Source organism: Grammomys surdaster, unplaced genomic scaffold, assembly GCF_004785775.1.
Source record: "Grammomys surdaster isolate TR1022 unplaced genomic scaffold, NIH_TR_1.0 61, whole genome shotgun sequence".
NCBI classification, from domain to species: Eukaryota; Metazoa; Chordata; class Mammalia; order Rodentia; family Muridae; genus Grammomys; species Grammomys surdaster.
This window is the reverse complement of record NW_021604563.1, coordinates 3,759,873-3,780,640: the sequence shown is the minus strand read 5'-3', so window position 1 is coordinate 3,780,640 and position 20,768 is coordinate 3,759,873. Positions and strand designations below refer to the sequence as shown.

The 20,768-nt window shown below is 40.1% G+C and overlaps 1 non-coding gene across 1 annotated transcript; it reads right to left on the bottom strand.

Annotated features, from left to right (window-relative positions):
- Positions 1-10,686: 10,686 nt before the first annotated feature.
- Positions 10,687-10,818, bottom strand: LOC114609401. The gene has a single exon (XR_003709506.1). It is a non-coding gene; the product is annotated as a small nucleolar RNA SNORA17 (small nucleolar RNA).
- Positions 10,819-20,768: the final 9,950 nt, after the last annotated feature.

Genomic DNA, 20,768 nt, shown 5'->3' with positions numbered 1-20,768 from the left:
GACCTGCGGACCGGAGCAGCAGAATGGGCCATTACAAAGTAGCAGAACGGGCCGTTACAAAGCGGCCACTAAACGTGGGGCAGCTCAGTTTGTTACAGCTTTTCAAAAACATTTTGTAGTGACTAAACTCAAAAATATTTTCTTTATTCTAAAGGTTTTACAGATATTCTATCTTTAACTTAGAAAGTCCTTTTATTATAAGTATTAACAGATATTAATTATAAAGGATAACTTGATGTATTCCAGGTTAACTTACTTTCTTAAAAATGAAATAACTTTGCTCCTTTTTATGGCTATATAGTAGTGTATCATTATATATACATCACATTTTCTACTTTCAGTACTTAATGGTTAGGGATTTGGCTTATTTTACTGATTTTTGCCCTATAATGGATAACATTTATTTTTTTCTATTTGCAGTTATTCCAGGAAAATCTGTTGAAATGTTTTTTTTGCCCCATAATTGGAGTACCTTGGCAATCTTGTTGAGAAAGTTTTAATCCTATATATGACTTATTTCTGATCTTATTCCATTGGTCATGTTCTATTCTTTAATTCATATAATACTCAAGCATTACTGCTCTGTAATGTGTAATTTAGTACAGTGACCCCAACTTTCTTCTTCATTTTCTGCTATTTTTATTGTTATTGGCTTCTAATTAAATTCTATTGTAGTCAGAGAATATACTCTGTGTAATTTCAAAGCTTTTTAGATACACTGAGATCTATTTTATAGTTAGTTATTCAATTGCTTATTGTCTTGGTAGGTATACTACGGTTATGGAAAGAAATGTACACTTTTTGGGTAATAACGTATTATTATCTATAAATATAAAGTAATTCACCATTGCTATTAGTGCTGTTAAGATTCTTTATATTTATACCTAATATTTGAATAGATATCTTAGATCTTTCTGGTTTATTTAAGTCTTCTACTATGAGTTTGTAATTTTGTTTCTTCATGTACATTTGGACATGCTTTCTAGACAAACTAATTATATTACCATTGCAAAATGTTCTTATTTGGCTTTGCAGTACTTTCTATCTTAAAGTTTCATTTAGCTGATATAGCTTCTGTGGCTTTCTTAGGCATTCCAGTTAAAAATATTAAAACAATCAATTTTCCCCATATATCTATCATAGATTTAATGCATGCCTATTATGAATAGGTTATATTCGAGTCATTTTTTTTCATTTCTGACATTTGCTTTTGTGTATACATTCCATTATTTAATTTGATTATCAATTTTTTTGTCTTTAGGACTATGACCTTAATATTTGGGGGTTTTGTTGTTATTTCTTAATTTTATATTTATATTTTCACTATCTTGTTATCTTTTAGATTACTTGAATACATTTTAGAATTTGATTTTACTTCATTTATTAAATTTTAACCTATACCCTTTTTTCCCACCCATCCCCTACCCTGCCCCTAGTAGTTTCTTTAGGGATTATAGCTGAACATTCTGAAGTTGATAGTGTCTTAAAGTCTAACATTATATAATTTATATAAAGTGTGTTAATCCTATGATACTATTACTAAGAAAATTGGAATTCCTTTTTTTGATTTCTTAGTTTCATTAATAAACCAATTTAGATATATATGGTATCAGAAGGAAAGCTTATGAAGAAGGAGCAAGAAATCCATGTTGTTTGTAAGCAGCCAAACAGTTGCAGGGCAGAGTTGAATAGCTTCATAGAAAAAGAGTGAGAAAGCCCGAGCATTCCAGACAGTGATGGCCAGTCATCTTTTCCCAGAAAAGCAGATAAGCTGTAGTGCTATGTGGATGAAAATAAGGACATGAAGAGAATTCTGGTTTATTTTAGATAAAGGGAGAGGGACTTGGAAGGGTCCTGACTGAGCCAGGACAGCCGACTGAACTGTCCCATGAGAAGAGAGAGAGAGAGATGGGGGCAGGAGATCAAGAGGGGAGAGAATTGGGCAAGCAGACTCAAAGAGATCCAGGAGTAGAGCCAACCAGAAGCCAAGAGGCCCTGTGGGCCAAGATGGGTGAAAGACAAGTTGTGAGAAGAGAGCTCAAACTCTAGGCCTGGAGAATTTTAGGGTAGGTGGTGGGGTGATAAGTGCTGGAAGGAGCCACAGATACTGAGTAACACTTGTCCTGGGTTTCTTTGAAACACAACACTTTGTGGTGTAAGCAAGTACCTACCTGGGGTGGTGATATCTGAGAAGATAATCCACATCAAGGGGATATTTATTTCTCCCATCTTAGTTTGGCTTCAAGTGAACTAATTTTCTTGCTGGATGTGTAGACTTCTGGCCTGTGATTCACAAGCCTAGTTGTACTGATGCCTAATAGGAGGGGACAATACTATGTAATGTTTTGGACATTTAGAATGGCAGGTCTATATCCAGGGCCAAAGTTGGAATTTAGATTCTTTTCTTTTGACCACAAGGAAGTAGCTTTGTCTTAAAGAACCTCAACAAAGCCCAGCTAACTTCATTTCTCATATTGTAATTTAAATCCTAAGGAGGGCAGAGCTGATATATCCCTTTCTAATGTTGCCAGGGAAAAGGAAGGTGAAGTCCAAAATTGACTATGAGAGAGATTTAAGCCTCAGTAGCCTTGAGGTTAATTTGTTATAAATCCTAGTATTTTTTTTCAATGAATTTTAACTTTGCAGGTGGATGATATAATCTGTTTTTCAAAGAGTTATATGTCAAACAAATAAAGAGACTGTGGACTATAGTGCAGGCACGGCCACATTCAACACCCACACCATGCAGTACCAGTCCTTAAAAGTACATAGAAATGCCATCAAGAAATTCTAATCACAAAAATGTGAGTCTCTTAAATAATGCGCTCAAACTTCTAGAAAAACATACCTGTGGCCAAGAAGCTCAAGGAAAGAGAAAACACAATGAAGAACATGTAAGACAGCAAGGCCAAGATTCTGTGTCCACAGGCTGAAGCTAATTAGGCAATTATCAACCCTAATAGTGAAAACTGGAGATGCCAAGGTGGTAAGCTGCAAGTTGAATCAGCTTGATTTTATGCTCATCCTCAGCTGTGGAAATATGCTCTAGCTTTCATTGCAAAGTGTCTCAATTTCTGATAAACCAAGGTAAGGCCAAGATTACAACCAAGACTCAGGCTCAGACAACAGCTATGCCTCCAGCTATGCCTTCTTTTCCCGTTCCATCCCAGGATCCAGTGACCAGAGGAGTCTAGGCCTTATGTAAGTCCCAAAGAAAAGCTTAGTCCTACTGATTTGATGAAAAATCATGATATGATCTTTGGGCTGCTATCTGTAAGTGGCTTTGTCCTTTGAGTTATTTATGTAAATGAATCAGGAGAATGAAGAAAAATGATGTATTTCAAGAAGCCTAAGGAAATACTCTTTCTTTTATGTTCATTTAAATGATTAATTTAAAAAAACCTCTAGATTTTTATTCAATGTTGGTCACTTCCTCCAAACTTTGACTTCTTTCTGAAATCTGTAAGCTTTTACTTTGTGGTTTTAATTTGTCACAGGATAATTTTTAGGAGCTTACTCATTCATACTGGAAGTAAGGCTCCCATTATAATATGTTTTTGTTTTTAAGTATAAGATGTGTTTATGCAGTAATGCTAAGTAAAAAATGACAATGAACAGAAAGTATGCCAGTTTTAGAAACAAAAGAAGTACTTATACATTCATACTATATAAACATGAAGAGGAAATTTGTCTAAATATTAATAGGGATTATTTCCTGTTCACTGGGTTATAGATCATTTTTTATCTTATTCTTTAGAACATTCCATAAGTTATATTTTAAAGAATAATACATTTAGTTTCATGATCAGAAAAATAATAAAATTGATTTAAAAAGATGTTGGAAGGCAGTGAATGAATAATTAATAAATGAATCATATAGTCAATAAATCCTCTAGTAATTCAGGGAAGAAAATGATTATCTAAATCAGAAGTCCAGACTGTTACAGGCATGGATTTGAATCTGGAGGACAGCCACTGGAGTATCTAGGATCTTCTGCCTCTTTACAATGAATTGTGCAGAGATATAAAAATAGTTACTGGAAAGGAGATATTTTATTAAAGGAGGTGGACCAAACCCAGCCTTTGGCCTGACTCCAAGAGAAAGACTGGAGTGGGAGAGCTGCATGACCTTTCTGGGGGTCACTTACATAGTACCAGTCTGTCTAAGGTTTATATAATGAGGTGGGCTTTTTAGATCATACTCCTTTTGTTGAATAAAGCTTATGGGGGCTAAAGGCTTCTACTTTTTCCATACTGATGCTTTTTATATGTTAATCTCTGAAATATTCCTCTCCACTCTATTCTTCTCTGCCTTAATTCATCAGTGAAAATTGTCCCAGAAATCTTTCGGGGTGCAGAAGACTGATAGTTCATCTTCCATGGCTGTTTCCAAAGATAGGTGTCCTGCCTAAAAATGAACAGATAGTGTTCTCCTTATTCTGTCCATGGACCAGAGAGGAGGTTTCATTTTATTTTCTCTGTCAGTCACTGGTTGGTAGCCTTGGGTGTCAGCACTTTAATTTGTAATAATTGTTAGATTCTAGGAGATACAAATAAAGTAATTAGGTTTAGGTACAAGAGAACAAAAGCACAAGTTAATAAAATGTGATTGTTGGAGTCACTGTGGCTACTTTCTTATAACCAGCTCCTCATGGATCCAAAGAGAATGACTAGTCATAACTTTTATAGATACTAGAGAGTGTGTGTGACTATATCTTGAAATTTTAAAAATATTTCTGTGTGTATGTCTCTGTGAGTGTATTCCCACATGTGAAAATGCCTATGGAGTCTATAAGAGAGCATTAGATACACTACACGGGAATTGCAAAAGATTGGGAACTAACATAGGTACTGAGAACAGAACTCAGGTCTTCTGGAAGAGCAGCCAGAACTCTCAACCAGTGAGTTATTTCTTTATTCCCCAATAATTGAGTCAACATTAATCATCTTTAATTTCGTAAAATTTCATTCAACTATTTTTGTGAATCATTAATCCAAAAGCAATATATTCTATTAAGCATTGTATAGATTCTCCCTGCTTTGACTGCTAAAATATCTAAGGCCTTGCAATTCTGCAGGAACATTTATGAGAGACAGTGAGGACTTTCCTGTTGTGTCTTGATAGTAATTTATATGGCCTCCTATGTTTGTTGTTAGTGCTAAGGAGAGGTTTTAGATTGACCTTTTTTGAATTAAGATTCCTGTAGGTGTGAAAAAAACCTCTGAGTATACTCCACCTCCATCATGATAGTAATAACATTGGGTTGTCAGTATTTATGCCACAGAACTCAGGATTGCTTAGTAACCCTGAGGCGATATCTGTTCTTTTTCTGTAGGAGGCTGTATCTGGGAGGATTGGAGAAAAGACTCCAGCTTGTTACTATACCCAGAAGTTGGGAATTCTCTCTAATATATTTGGGTAAGTCAGGGAAAGTGGGCACAACAGTATATTAACCTCATCATTTCTGGGGTAAGATAGAAAGTATCCATTGTCCAGAAGGCTTACAGCAGTTGCTGATCCTTGGACTGAAACATGTGCTTTAGAAATGGAAAAGTTTTGAGGTGAAAGAGAGGAATCCTATATTTTCTAATGCACAAAAGAAGAGGCACAGTTTCCATGGAAATTATTACTACATACCCAGAGTAGAAGAAGTGGTACAGTAGGAGGTCTTTCTGGGTCACATTCAGAGTGACAAGGATTAGAAGATTAAAATGAGGAAAATAGATTGAATACCCTTTCCTTTGATCATTTGATAACAAAACCCCATTATCTGATAGAGGTGTGCTTGTCCCTATTACCACCTATTACAAAGGTGGAGTCAAGAAAATGGTTACTAGGAGAGTAGTTAAACATTCTGTTGCCCTAGGACACAGGACACAAGAAACATAGATCAAAGGATTTATGGTTTGAGTCTCCATAACTTTGGTTTCCAGTGTGGTTCTTCTCTGCCGCCTTATACAAATCACACACTGATAGTGCAAATGGAACATTTAGTATCACTGTAAATGTGTCAGCCCTATCCAAATGAGAAACTCATCCATTTATGAAGGAAATTTTTGTGGCCTTCTGACTCAAAGATGTATCAAATCCTTCAAATTTGGGTTCCTGAGTTGGTTCTTATCTTACTGTTGATGGTTTACTATATGGGCTATACTAGAAAGACACATAGGAGCCTCAGTGTAGGCCATTTCCTCCACACTGATTAATAAGTTTCAAAAAGGATAGTTGCTGTAGTTGTTACAGCTTCAGGTAAATTAAATAGTCAGAGGAAGTGATAAGGTCTGCAACCTTGTTTAAAGTAGGAACCTGTGGCTATTTGTGGTTGTCTGAACAAGAATGGGACCCCTAGACTCAAATATTTAAGTGTTTGGTTCCTAGTCAATGGACTGTTTAGGAAGGATTAGGAGGTATGGCCTTGTTGGAGAAGGACATGAGCTTTGAGGTTTCAAAAGCTCACACCAAAACAAGTCTCTCTTTGTCTGCTGCTTCTGGATAAGATATAACCTCTAAGATACTGGCCTGGCACATGACTTACCCTCTGAAACTGTAAGCAAACTCCCAATTAAATGCTTTATTTTATAAAGTTGTTTTTTCATGGTATCTTTTCATAGTAATGGAGCAGTAACTAAGACAATACCTTAGAAAGAAGGAAGGCAAAAAAGGAAGGAAATTAAATTATTGCATCATCTACCTGATTACTCTTAGAATCTAAGATTAGAGACAGTAGGGAAGGGAATTCCATGTAATAATTTGTAGGAACTGAACTTGGTGTTAGATTTCACAGGTGTTTACTCATTAGATTGCATAGGATATTTGTACATCTACAGACATTGTGAAATTGCAAGACTGTCCCAAGGAGGCCCAAAAAATGTTTTCCCAAAGAGCAAGAAGGGCACTTGAGATCAGACAGTGATATGTATTTGTCTTCAAATTAACAGAGTATTGAAGGAACAAAGTACTATATTTGGAAGAGTCCTTCTACTATATCTATAAATTAGTATGAAATTTCCAGAAAATAAAAGGATCGAGTAGTTGGTCTTAATATCCATGAAATTAATTTTCTTACTAGCCACATCTAGGGTAACTTGAGCTCTTTCAGATGAGATCAAAATGTCAGGAATTGAAACTAGCCTGTTTCCTGGGAATTCTTAGTTCTGTAAGGTAGCCATAATATTGAGCATTGGCCTCTTTATACTCTGAATATGGGGACAATCCACTTTTCAATGCCAGGCTTTATATTTTCATACGTAAGACATGAGTAGAGTGGGTGAAGTGGGGTGATACAGATAGATGGCTAGTGGAATGGGATTTTGTCCAGCAGCTCTAATTTTGGCTTTCTAATCTTTGACATATATTAATGAGGATCTTTTGGTGGATAGGTCTTGGCAATAACATCTTCAAACTTAAATGTCTCTTCTCTCCTCTTTTCCCATTGATCTTCTCTAGAGGCATTTAAAAATTTATTGCTTCTTTAGGAATTTCATATCATGTACCCCAATCTTACTCATTTCTCCCTCCTCTCCTACCCATTCTCTACCCTTGCAACCTCCATCACAAGAGAGAAAACAATAACAATATCTGTGTGTCATAGTGTGTACCCTTCAGTCTACATTTCTTTGCTTTCGAATGTTCATGGCAATGAATCATTGGTGTAGTTCAAGGCCTCTGGCTTCTGCTATTTTATCAATACTGGAAGCCTCATTGGTACTTCTCTCATATATGCTATTGTTACACTGTGTCTTGAAGATCCTGTAGTTTTGAACCTGTAAGATCAGCCCCTTCATGCACTCCAACAGTTCAAAGATAGGGTAGATGTTGTGGTGTTTCACTTCAAAGCCCAGGATTTGAGCCTGAGAAGAATCTGAACTGGTGAGCCCACCTCTTCTTCCACCCTGATGCCCTTGGGGCTGGCTCTCCAGCAACCTCCACTTCCAGGGCCAATTCTACCTTGTTGTCCAGGCAAGGTGCAGGGCCCACTTTCTCGAATGTTGCAGCTGATAAGAGACATGGCCTGTTCTACTACTTTCATGACACTAGGGCCAAATCTCCTGCCTGCCATAAATGGTAAGGGATAAGGGATGGGTGGAGGCTATCTCTCCCTCATCTGCACCGTTATCCAGCAGACAAGAGGCAAGGCCAGTTTTCTAACACTCATGCCCTTGGGGCTGGTTCACCCACAACTCCTACATCCAGGGCCATTTCTATTGTGCTGCCTATGTAAGGTGCTGTTTGGGACATAAAACCATGCCAGGAAGTTTGATAAGGTAATGCAGGTCGAGACCTGGAGACTCTGTGGCCACACACCAGAGGCTTAGGTGACTCCCAGCTCTCTGCCAGTCTCCTGGCTTGGAACACACGTGCCATCATGCCATGCTTCTCACTCAAAAGAGATGTGACCACAGGTCACATAGGCACAAGACAGAGGGCTCCATGCTAATGAGGTACCTAGAGGCCCAGAGGGAGTAGCCAATAAGCTTCCCTCCCCAGACGTTCCTCCCTGCAAAAGGTATTTAATCTCAGGCCTACCCTGAGAACTGAGGTATTGTTTTATACATCCATATTCCACCATAACAATAAATGGTTTGGAACCACAGACTGTCTCTTTTCATGGGCTTGCACCCTAGGGATCCATGAAGAAGGCCTTCGCCCACAGAGCTACTGTCTAATCTCCTGTAGAAGGCCTTTCTACACTCTCAGCCACAACTGCCACCAAGCCTGCCACCAGTCAAGCCAAGAACAATCACCGTAGGACCAGGACCAACTGGAGCTCCCTTCTTCCTCTCCGTCCCCCTGTCCCATGCTAGACCCAGCCCTCAGGCCCCCCACTCTGCTCTCTGCTCTTCTGAGACTCCAAGTGGTTCCTGGGTACCCAAGGGTCTGAGAACCGCATGGCCCTGGCCTCATCTCAGGCCCAGGGATCCCTGAACCACCTCCTGATTTCCCATGCCACAGACTGTGCTTCCCCACCCCCTGGCGACCCTGTGGTGGAGTGGACTCAGGATCCATAATCCTACAATGCTGGGCCTGATCTCCTTAGTGCTGCAGTAGAAGAAGAGCAGGGACAGCTCTCCTGCCTGCCATTGGTGGCAAGGGATGAAGAGGGGAGGACATCTCTCCCATACCTATGTCACTGAACAGCAGACAAGCTGCAGGGCCAGCTCTCTGACACTCACACCCTCGGGAACTGCTGATCAGCATCACCACCCTCAGTTCAACTGTGCTGCCCAGGTGAGCTACAGGACTTAATCTCCCATGTGCTGCAGCAGGTGAGGGTCATGATCAGTTAACCCAGTCTGATGACCTTGGAGGCCAGCTCTCTTGCTTGCCATAGATGGCAAGGGGGTAAAGGTGGGTCATCTCGCCCTCACCCATGTTACTGCATGGCAGATAAGTGGTCAGGCCATCCCTCCCATGCTCATGCCCTCAGGGCTGACTTGCCTGCCCACCTGCCAATAGGCTCAGCTCTACTGTGCTGCCCAGGTGAGCTGCAGGGCCCAGTCTCCCAAGTTCTGCAGTTGGTGAGGGGCAGGACCAACTCTCCTGATCTCATGATCTCAGGACCAGCTCACTCACCTGCCACAGGTGGTGAGGGGGAAGGGAGAGAAGGGTATCTCTCCTTCATCCATGTCACCACATATGAGACAAGTGGTAGGGCCAGATCTCCTGTGCTCCTATTCATGGAGCTAGCTCACCTGCAACTCTCTCAATGTGTGGGGCCTGTTCTCCTGAGTACTGTAGCTGGCTATGGACAAGGTCAGCTATCCTGTTTTTATGCCCCCAGGGCCATATCTCTCTGTTTCAGTTAGGGTTTCCATTTCTGCTAAGAGACACAATGACCAAGGCAACTCTTATAAAGGACAACATTTAATTGGGGCTGGCTTACTGGTTTTGAGGTTCAGTCCATTATCATCATGGCAGGAAGCACGTCAGTGTCCAGGCAGGCATGGTGCTGGAGGAGCTGTGAGTTCTACATTTTGCTCTAAATGCAAATAGGAGAAGACTAGTATTTTCCAGGCAGCTGGTGAGGAGGAGGTTCTCAAAGCCCAACCCCATAGTGACATACTTCTTTCAACAGGACCATACCTCCATCAAGATCACACCTCCTAATAGTGTCACTCCCTGGGCCAAGCATATTCAAACTACCACATTCCCACAATACCCATGTAAGGGGTGGGGGTAGCTCTGCACAGTCCTCAGATATTGAAATGTCCCTAGGTGGCAGCCCAGACCAGGGACTTCTGCCTGGTCTTTGATGGTAACAGACTTCTGACAATTCAGGGCCATGGACACAGACATGTCCTCTGGTGGCAGCACAGGACAGGACCCTACCATGATCCCAGGTGACATTACTAGTTACATCAGAATGTTCCTCACCACCCTTGGGTCTCCAGTTCTACTTCTTCATTGTGCCCATATGCTTCAGTTTCTCTTTCTCTTCCATTTCTCCACCACTAACTTGTTCCTCTTCCAGGTGTCTGTAGTGTCTGAGTGTCTGGGGTCATCTCTGGAGTGGTCTCGGGAGTTCTATGCCTCGCTCATGCATTATGGTGCCAGGCTGGCATCATCTCATACATCTCTACCTCCAGGCCTGTGGGTTGCCCGACTGGTGTGTATCTCAGACTAGCTCCCTGTTCAAGCCCTATGGTGCTGGTCTGCTGGTCATCTCAGGCTTGCTTTTCTCAGGAAATGTTAGGCTACTAATCATTCAGGTGTTCATAGGTAAGGACACTGAATGCAGACATAGCCTCTCTCCTCTTTGCCACCTACTGATGCACACGTGATACAGCAGTCAGGCCTGCAATGCTTCTAGGGACAGGCAGAGACATTTTTAAAAGACACTGTCAATAGCTGATCTTGAGAGGTTGGGGTCTTAGCTGTAGTTTCAGAAGATTTCTATGTATACTGGAGACTAATAAAACACTGACCTGGAAAGGCTTGCCTTTCTGAAGATAAGGGATCCAGCCTGATGAATTTTCTGAAGGTCTCCAGTTAGCTTATTGAAAACTAAGACAAGATTTTCTTCACTTGCTTGAGTGAACTCTCTGACTTGAAAGAGTTAACACATCTTAATGCATTTTCCTTCCTGAAATATGACTTTCTATTATCACTCTACACCTTGGAGTCCCTGCTGTTATAATTCCAATAAGTGGACTCTTGATCTTCGATGACGACCGATGTTTTTGGCTGATGGACGTTAGGACTTTGACAAAGTAACTTGTCTGCATGCTGTTTAGCCTCCTTGAAAGTCCTTTACTCTTCTCCATGGAGTAGAGCAAGTAGTTGAGACTAAGTACAAGTTATTCCATGGAAGGTAAAGAGCGAAAGTTACACTTTACAAGTTACTGGTAAATCTAGAGAGGTCTTCAAAGAAGGTTCTGAGGTTTTCTTGCACGATTTAGAGGTCTGCAGTTGAAAAAGTACCATTAACACGTGTTGTCTCTATGTGCCAGGTGCTGCCTTTAAGGAGTTCTGTAGGCCTAGAACAGGGTGGTTGATAAGAAGTTCTGTTTTTCTAGGTGTCCTGTAGAGCTGCTTTCTCTTATTTTATGGTTACTTGGGGTCAATGGAAGGATGTGTTAGCACAGAGTTCTGTGAAATGGAAGGAAATACTTTCATTCAGGCCCTGTTGCTTAGTGCTTCTCATTTGAAAACTAAAATTTACACAGAAAGAGATTATTTATGACATCAGAGTTTCTCCCTTTTTAGTTATTCATTGTATATCCCACCTTCCTGGTAGAGAACAATGAAGACTTGCACATAAGTTCATGCAATTTTTCTTTATTTTTACAAGACAGATCAACCTGCAGGATGGTATAATTTAAGTTTCCACCCTTGGGCCAAATTTCACCATCACTCAGATTGCATTGAGGCCATGCAGTATTATAGTAAAGTATTAACCTCTTTTTCTTTAGGTTCTCAGGATCAAACTTGAGTTATGAGATGTCTTATAGCTGACCCCAAGGCAGGGACAGTGCTTATGAAACAATTGCTAACAAGATTCCAAGGAGGCACTTAGGGGTTTTTATAAGTGCTTACATTTATAAGAGATGATTAGATTGTGTAAAGACATAGGTACTAGCCCCTTGCAAGGAGTGGCTCATGCAGCAGCCCTTAAAGAAGTTATATGCCCTGAAGAGAGAAAATGGTACCTGATATATAAGTTGGAAAATGGGACATTTTGCACATAATTGCTATCATAGAGATTTCAAATAAAAAAAAAGTGGGCTCCAGTACCCCATAGATGGTCTATACGGTCCCTGGTTTGTGCCTATGATGTCAAATAGGAATACACTGGGCTGATTATGAATGCTGACTACAAATAGATATTCATAGATAATCTCTGGTAAGGGGTGGGAAGTGATAGATGAGGCCCTCCCAGTTCCTATAAAACAATGGGATATATCATTCTATTGGGCCCCATGAACTAACATAGCAAATTGATAAACTTCAGTGACCAAAGTGCATCACTGATCATCTCTATCAGGCAACCCCAAACCACCTGTCTTATACACACCCATAACAGGAGACTCTAAGCCGTCACTGTGGTCGTATATGGGTACTTGCCTCTAAGCACACGAAGACTTATTTTAGGAAGAGGCAGTCAGAATCTACAAAGAACACCTGGGATAATACACAAAGAGTATATATTGAGGTCCTGACTCAGTTGCCCCAAACTTATATTGATATTGCACTTAAATAAAAAAAGATAGCTCTACTGGTGATATTCCCCATTGTTAAAATAGGAAAAATTGTCAGCCTTGTAAAGATGGAGGTTTGGGGTCCTGAAATTGTGCTTATTCAGTACAAAAAGTAATGGAGAATTGGAAATAAGGCTGTACTTAATGATAAAACTTATCTTGGGCTTCCTGATACTGAGATCTGTCCATAATTGCAGAGTGATATTGATGCCCCCCTGTGGCCCCTTCAGCCAGATGTTGGTTATATCTACAGGGAGTCAATGAGGCACAGGCACCATTACAAAGTTCTGCTTGTGGAATGCTAAAGGTCATTAAGCTATCTTTGGGTAATATATCTTATCCAATATGCCTTAATATTTATGGGGCCAAGATATTTTGAGACAAATAACAGCTCTTTTATATAGCTGGAAGCATATTTTCTCTCATCAGATGCTACACAGAGAATTTTACCCATTAAATTTAGGTAAAACTTAACAAGGTACAATATTCCAAAAAATCCTTAGGGTATTTATAAATGGCAACTATGGAGTATCCCATGACTGATCACTTTTCTCATGGCCATGGTTGATGTTACAAGGCAAGTCTGATGGTAATGTGCATTCTGGACCACTCGATTAACAGAGAAACTTCTCTAGATCGGTCAGTGGCTGTTCCCAGGAGAAGAATTGGCTATCAATGCTGCTTTTGTGAGGAAACAATTATACATAGGAAACAAAGCACCATCTACTAGTTATTGGAATACCCTCATCTTTGTCATAAAAAAGAAGTCAGCTAAATGGAGGCTGTTGGAGAAATTAAGGACTGTAAATAGAGTCGTGCAGGCAATGGGAGCCTTAGAACTATGACTGCCATTGCCTACTATTACACCATCCCATTTTCATTTAATTATATTTGATTTAAAGAACATGTGATTTTCATCATTTCACTGTGTTTTAGCTGTATTAGTTGTTTTTTGAATGTTGTGAAGAGACATGAAAACAACTTATGAAATGTTTATAGTATCTCATGATTCTAGAGGACTAGTGTCCATGATCATTATGGCCAGGGGATCAGCAGGTAGGCAAGATGCTGAAGCAATTGCTGAGAGCTTGTATCTTGATCCACAGCTGTGGGGAGAGAGAGAGAGAGAGAGAGAGAGAGAGAGAGAGAGAGAGAGAGAGCAATGGCTGAGTTCTTGTAAGCACAAAACTTACCACAGTGACATTCCTACTTTTCCAACAATACCTCCCCTCTTAATCCTTTCCAAACCTTTCCAAATGGTTGCACCTACTAAGGACTACATTGTCAAATATATGAGCTTATGGTGATAGTTCTCACAGGCCAACAACTCACTGATCTTGAAAAATCTGCTTTTACTCCTCCTTTGCCTGATCATGGTTTACTCCCAGAGCACTTTTGATGGAAAGTTCTTCAGGGCAGGAAAACAGCTCTTCTGTGTATCAGGAATTTGCTGTGGAAGCTATCAAGCTCCATGTGACAAAAGCCCCTACAGCTTATATGGATAATATTCTAATCAGCCATCCTCATTCTTTTAAATTGGCAAAAATCTTTGTCAACTTCCAAAATGTCTTTCAAATTACACCAAAAAAGCTTCAATAGACATCTTCATTCCAACAATTCAGCAACATTCACTGAAATGTAATGTATTCTCTTAAAAGCTAAATATTCACAAGAATTGTTTCAAAAGTTTGAATGATTTTCAAAAACTGTTATGAGATATTAATTGGGTTGGACCCTCATTTAAGTTTACTACCCAGGAAATTTTTCCATGTTTCCAAGTTTTAGAAGGGGAGACCAGTCCCTTTTCTCCATGCCATTCTATGTCTGAGGCTAAGATGGCACTAGCTGCAGTGGAAGAAGCTATGCCCAGTAGTTGAGTACAGAGGTGAGACCCAACCACATCTCTTTCACTACGATTCCTATAACCATACATGCTCCTCACTGGGGTACTTTGGTAACTGCAGAACATTTTGGAATGAATATATTTGGGTCATTCCTCTTATACGGATCTAAATCCTCACTATGACTTGATGACAAAATTAATCTCAGTGGACACAAATGTGTTATAGAAATTCTAGGTAAACCACAGACACAATTACCGTCCCATATTCAGGACATCAGTGTCAACTCTGGTAATAGTCTACTGCCTGGCAATGTTCTTTGGCTAATTATCTTGAACAGCTTGATTCTCAGCTTCAGCCATCCAAGATATTATACTTTTCATCGAGTCATGGGTTTATTTTTCCCAAGGTCACATTTTCTCAACCCTTTGCTTCAGCTAAGAATATCATTACAGAAGTTTCTGGCAGTAGTATTGTACCTACCATTCTTTACCAAGTTGTAAAGAACAATGTACATCCTCCTCCTCAGCTCAACAAGCATAACTCTTTGCAGTCTCCAATGTTTTAGAAGATTTTGACTTTTACTCCCATATTTATAGTGACATATCCTATGTAGAAGGGATAATATGAGCCTATATTGGTCATAATTATAGCATCTTTTTCATAGGACCTAGGAATTCTTGTGCTACTGTCAGTGTGCTTGCTGTGTTGGCCATATTTGGTCATATTCACATCTTCTTCAGTCACTGGCTGAAGGTAATACATGAGCAGGTACTTTGATCTTAGTCCCTATTCTGCCACACTGTTGCTATGAAGGGATAAAAGCCAATGATAGGTGTATTCTATAATATGAAAACTCTTCCTTTTTCATGTAAAGAATTTGTCTTTTCCTGAGAATAGATTAGGTTAATAATTAATTAAGCAATGCGCCCAATGTTTTCCTTTCCAGCTTGTCATGCATGAGTATGTTAACCCCAGAGGGTTATATCCCAGTGTTCTTTGGCAGATGGATGTTCCTCATGTGTTCCTCTTTGGGAGAATATAATTTGTTTCTGTTGATACCTATACTCTTATTGTGTTTATGCCCCTGCTTCCACAGGAAAGCTACAAACCGTTCTACTGTTCACTACTTTGCCACATTCCCTGTTGAAACACAGATGCCTCAAGATGGACAAGTTCTTGCTTATAAAAATTTCCATGTACAACATAAAATAATTTCAAAATATGGGTATTCTTTGCTACCCAAGGGACAGGCTATTATACAAAGATACCACAGATGTCTCAAACAATAATCAGAAAAACAAAAGTGGAAGAATTTTCTCCTCCTAACAATTCTCTAAATAAAGCCTTATTTTCTTCTTAAATTAAAATATCGGACAGAAAAAAATAAATTAAAACATTGCACAGAAGATGACCTATTCTGCAGTATGGCTCTGCTCTCCAAAGAATAGTGGAGTAAAACCTAGGGTGTTATGAAAAGATGTCATAATAGGAAAATAATTTGACCTATATACTATGTTGATGTAGGAATAACATGACTTCCCTGATGGTAAGGGATGGTCATTTTGGGTACCTTCATGGTACACAATGTTCTATGAATCCAATGAAGAGCATGATTGAGCTGATGGAACCTAAGAGAACCAAAAGAGTAGTTTTTGAAGGAGATTGTGTGGTTTCAGAGGAGGAGACCTCCTGAACAAACTACAAGGAAGATATTACCTTCCTTGATTACAACATGGGGTCAGTTAAAACTGCAATGCAAATGGCAGAGGAGGGTGCACAATGCCTTGTTCTAGGAGATAACTCAGCATCTATATTTCTGATGTGTTTGTTCATCATATGCATGTAGGTGAATTGGGTTAGGATAGACGCATACTAGACTTATGTGCTTCTTGCTACCACTTTTCCCCTTAGTAACTTGGCCTCATCCGTTCATACCTGTTCATACTGACTGCCTCTATTTTGGGAAGCACTTCTCTAACCATACAAGATTCTAGTGGGCTCTGTTAAGAGTATTTGTGGCAGGCTAGATACCTCTGATTGAGACATGATTTAATTTGTCACATGGATGACCAACATATGTTTATGATAGTAACTCTTTATAATGAAAGAAGATTTAATTGGGAATTAAATAGCGCCCATCTCCTGAGTGTTTCAACCCACAATAATGATAGCGTCCTAGTTAGGGTTTCCATTACTGGTAAGAGACACTATGACAAAGGCAACTCTTACATTGGGACAACATTTAATAGGACTGGCTTACAGGTTCTTGGGTTCAATCCATTATCATCAAGGCAGGAGGGAGCATGGCAGAGTCCAGGCAAGCATGGCACAGGAGGACATGAGAGATCTGCATCTTGATCTGACTACAGCCCGAAGAATCTGATTCTTGTGCACTAGGCTGAGCTTCAAAGCCCACCTCCATAGTAACACACTCTCTCCATCAAGGCCACACCTCCTAACAGCACCACTCACTCCTTATGGGTCAAGCCTATTGAAACCACCATAGGTAGCATCCACATCCTAGAAATGCAAATGCCTTCTGATCAGATTGTTCCTCCTGATAGTATTTCCAAACAATCTTTGACATATTTTGAGGCTCTAATCCCTTTAACTTGTTAAAATAGTCCCTTTTACTTTTGCTAGGCATAACAGCTGTTATAGTTTTTCTTATATCATCTTTATGATCTAGTGTTGAGCATTGCAGTGAAGTATCCCAAAACTAAATATGAATATTCATCATGAACATATAAAAAATATGAAAGGAAGAGTTGTAGGGAATGGAAGAAGCCCTAGGTGAATGTATAAAAAGTAGATGAAGTACTTAGTGAATGTGTGCTGTTGACATAAGAATCACCTCGTAAAGGACCCCAATGCTTTAGACTCAGAGAAATGGCAAAACATTTCCCAGGTGAGGCTTAGAGAAATGGCAATGCCTTCCTCTGGTCCAAGTACAGATGTTACGAATGGTTCACCTTTAGCTAAAACCTGTGTACACAGAAACTATCAACAGCAGCAGCAGCATCCTCCTTGACATTTATAGCTTGAGACTGCTCCCCAACTCAATTTAGATATAAATATAATTCTTGGGGTTTCCAAGTTGCTGTTGGTACAACTCCATCAGAGTGTACAATCTACATGATCCCAGCTTTTCTGTATGCTATTTCTTCATTCCTGGCCACCTCAGTTATGTTATTTCTTAAGACAGCAGGTAGGACCCAAGATTTCAAGCCCCAAAAGACTGACTTGGGAAGAGCTGTCATGATGCCTGCCATATCAGATTCCTATTTGAATCTTATGCTTCTGCTTCCTGGAAGGTATCTGAGAAGGAAAAGGAAAGGAAGAAAGACAGAGAAATATATTAGGTTGTGCAAATAAATGCTAGTGGCATGGAAAATTCTAATGGTGTCATGATTACTGAGGCCCACACTGACATTAACTTAATTAGATAATTTTGTGGGAACCACCATTTTGGCTAATCACATGATCACTGGCATCTTGGCTAGTGATTTCACAATCACCATCTTTATTCATGTGATTGTCACTAACTTGGCTTACATGAGCATTTCTATCCTGGCTCAATGATAAGCACTATCTTAGTGATATCACTCACCAAGAAGGCAACAAAATATCATGTTTACTTCTGTCTGTGGTGAAGGCAGTTCTATGATAATATGGGAACATTCACCATCAGGGAAGAAGTATCTGTGTGGTCCAGGCATTTCACAAATTAAGTGTGGACCATCACCCCACAGCTGTCACTCAATCTTAAATCTAGGCCTAGCAGCCATTGTCACTGTATAAATTTCTCAGATGGTTTAAGGCTCACTTTCTTTTTTTTTAATTTTTAATTTTTTTAAAAATTGGATAATTTATTTTCATTTCAAATGTTATTCCCTTTCCTGGTTTTCCCCTTAGGAAACCTCCTATCACATCCCCCTCCCTTGGCTTCTAGGAAGGTGTTCCCCCAACCCACTCACTCATACCTCCCTGCCCTGGCATTCCTCTACACTGGGGCAACAAGCCTTCACAGGACCAAGGGCCTCTCCTCCCAATGATGCCAGACAATGCCATTCTCTGCTACATATGCAGCTGGAGCCATGGATCCCTCCATGTGTACTCCTTGGTTGGTGGTTTAGTCCCTGGGGGTTCTGGGTGTCTGGTTGGTTGATATTGTTCTTCCTATGGGGTTGCAAACTCCTTTGGGTTGGGGTCCCCATGTTCAGTCCAGTGGCTGGCTGTGAGCATCTGCCTCTGTATTTGTCTGGTTCTGGCAGAGCCTCTCAGGAGACAGCTATAACAGACTCCTGTCAGCAAGCACTTCTTGACATCAACAGTAGTGTCTGGGTTTAGTGTCTGTATATAGGATGGAATTATGGATCCTCAGGTAGGGCAGTCTCTATATGGCCTTTTCTTCCATCTCTGCTCCACACTTTGTACCCGTATTCCCTTTAGACAGGAGCAATTCTGGGTTAAAAATTTGGAGATGAGTGGGTGGCTCCATCCCCCAACCAGGTGTCTTGCCTAACCTCTGGGTATGGTCTCTAACCTCCTTTGTTGGGCGTTTCATCTAATCTCATCCCTGTTGGATCCTGGGAGCCTCTTGCTTTCCTGGCATCTGGGACTTGCTGATGGCTATGCCCAGTTCCCCATCCCCCATTGCTACACACCTCTGTTCAAATTCCTGACTGCATCTCCTCCTATACCTGATCCTGCCCCCATTTTCCCCCTCCCCCTCCTCTCTTCCTCACAAGTCCCTCCCACTCTCTACCTCCCATGAGGAAGAAATCAAAGAAGGTCTCAGAAGATCGTAAAATCTCCCATGCTCATGGATTAGTAGGATTAATATAGTAAAAATGGCCATCTTGCTGAAAACAATCTACAGATTCGATGCAATCCCCATCAAAATTCCAACACAATTATTCATAGAGATAGAAAGAGGAATTTGCAAATTCATTTGGAATAACCAAAAACCCAGGATATTGAAAACTATTCTCAACAATAAAGGAACTTCTGGAGGAATCACCATCCCTGACCTCAAGCTGTACTATATAGCAATAGTGTAATACAGAGCATGGTATTGGTACAGAGAAAGGCAGGTAGATCAGTGGAATAGAATTGAAGACCCAAAAGTGTACCCATACACCTATGGTCACTTGATCTTTGACAAAGGGTCTAAAAACATCCAGTGGAAAAAAGACAGCATTTTCAACAAACGGTGCTGGTTCAACTGGAGGACAACATGTAGAAGAATGCAAATTGATCAATTCTTATCTCCTTGTACAAAGCCCAAATCCACGTGGATCAAGGATCTCCCCATAAAATTACTACACTGAAACTAATAAAAGACTCACTTTCAATCCTCAACCCCTTTTAACATGGGGTGCTTGCTATAAGCAGGGGAGTGGGAAGGAAAGAGATATTGAATCAGATTTCCCCAGATGTTGCAAATTAATCTACAGAAGTCTGCCTTTCATTTTCAATCACTCAAAGGTGGGGGCTAGAGTAGTTTATTGCCATTTTTGAGAGCTACAAAAGTTTGGAAGGATCGTGTGCTTAACTTTTCCTTTTGGCTTGCTTGCCAAGATGATACAAATGTGTTTTTGGGTTCTGAGGGGAACTGCTAGTGTTTCCAAGTTGTATCCCTACAGCAAGTTGTACACAGACAAATGGGCATTAGACGAAAGAAGAGAACTTATTAAATGAGAAGCACAGATGACCTTAGAAGTTGGGACAGACTCAACCTGAGGCATTGCTCTAAGAACACAGAGGGGGTTGGAAAGAGCATGCCCATTTATGGATTATTTGCATAGTCCCCGCCTCTCCAAAGTTAATGAAAAGGTACTATTTATTTATTTATTTATTTATTTATTTATTTATTTATTTATTTAACTTGAGCATGCTTCCAGGGTTGAAGTAAGCCAAGTTAGGCTAACAGACTTCTGGATTCTCATGCAGCTGACTTTCAGCTAATGTCTAGACTCTCCTCTTCCTCTTCCTATTGTGTCTAAAGACAGCTTTTCAATGAAGATGTATATGAAATGCTCCTGTACGAGTACAGTTTGCATCAATTTTATGTCAGACAAATCCAGTGAATTTTGCTTACTATGTCTGTGCCATGGGCTGATGGTGTTAGTAGGAACAGCAGCGATACTTTTCACATGCAGCTGTCACCTTTTATTTTGGTTCTGGCTCAATGCTTGTATGAGAGAATAAGGCAAAATAAGA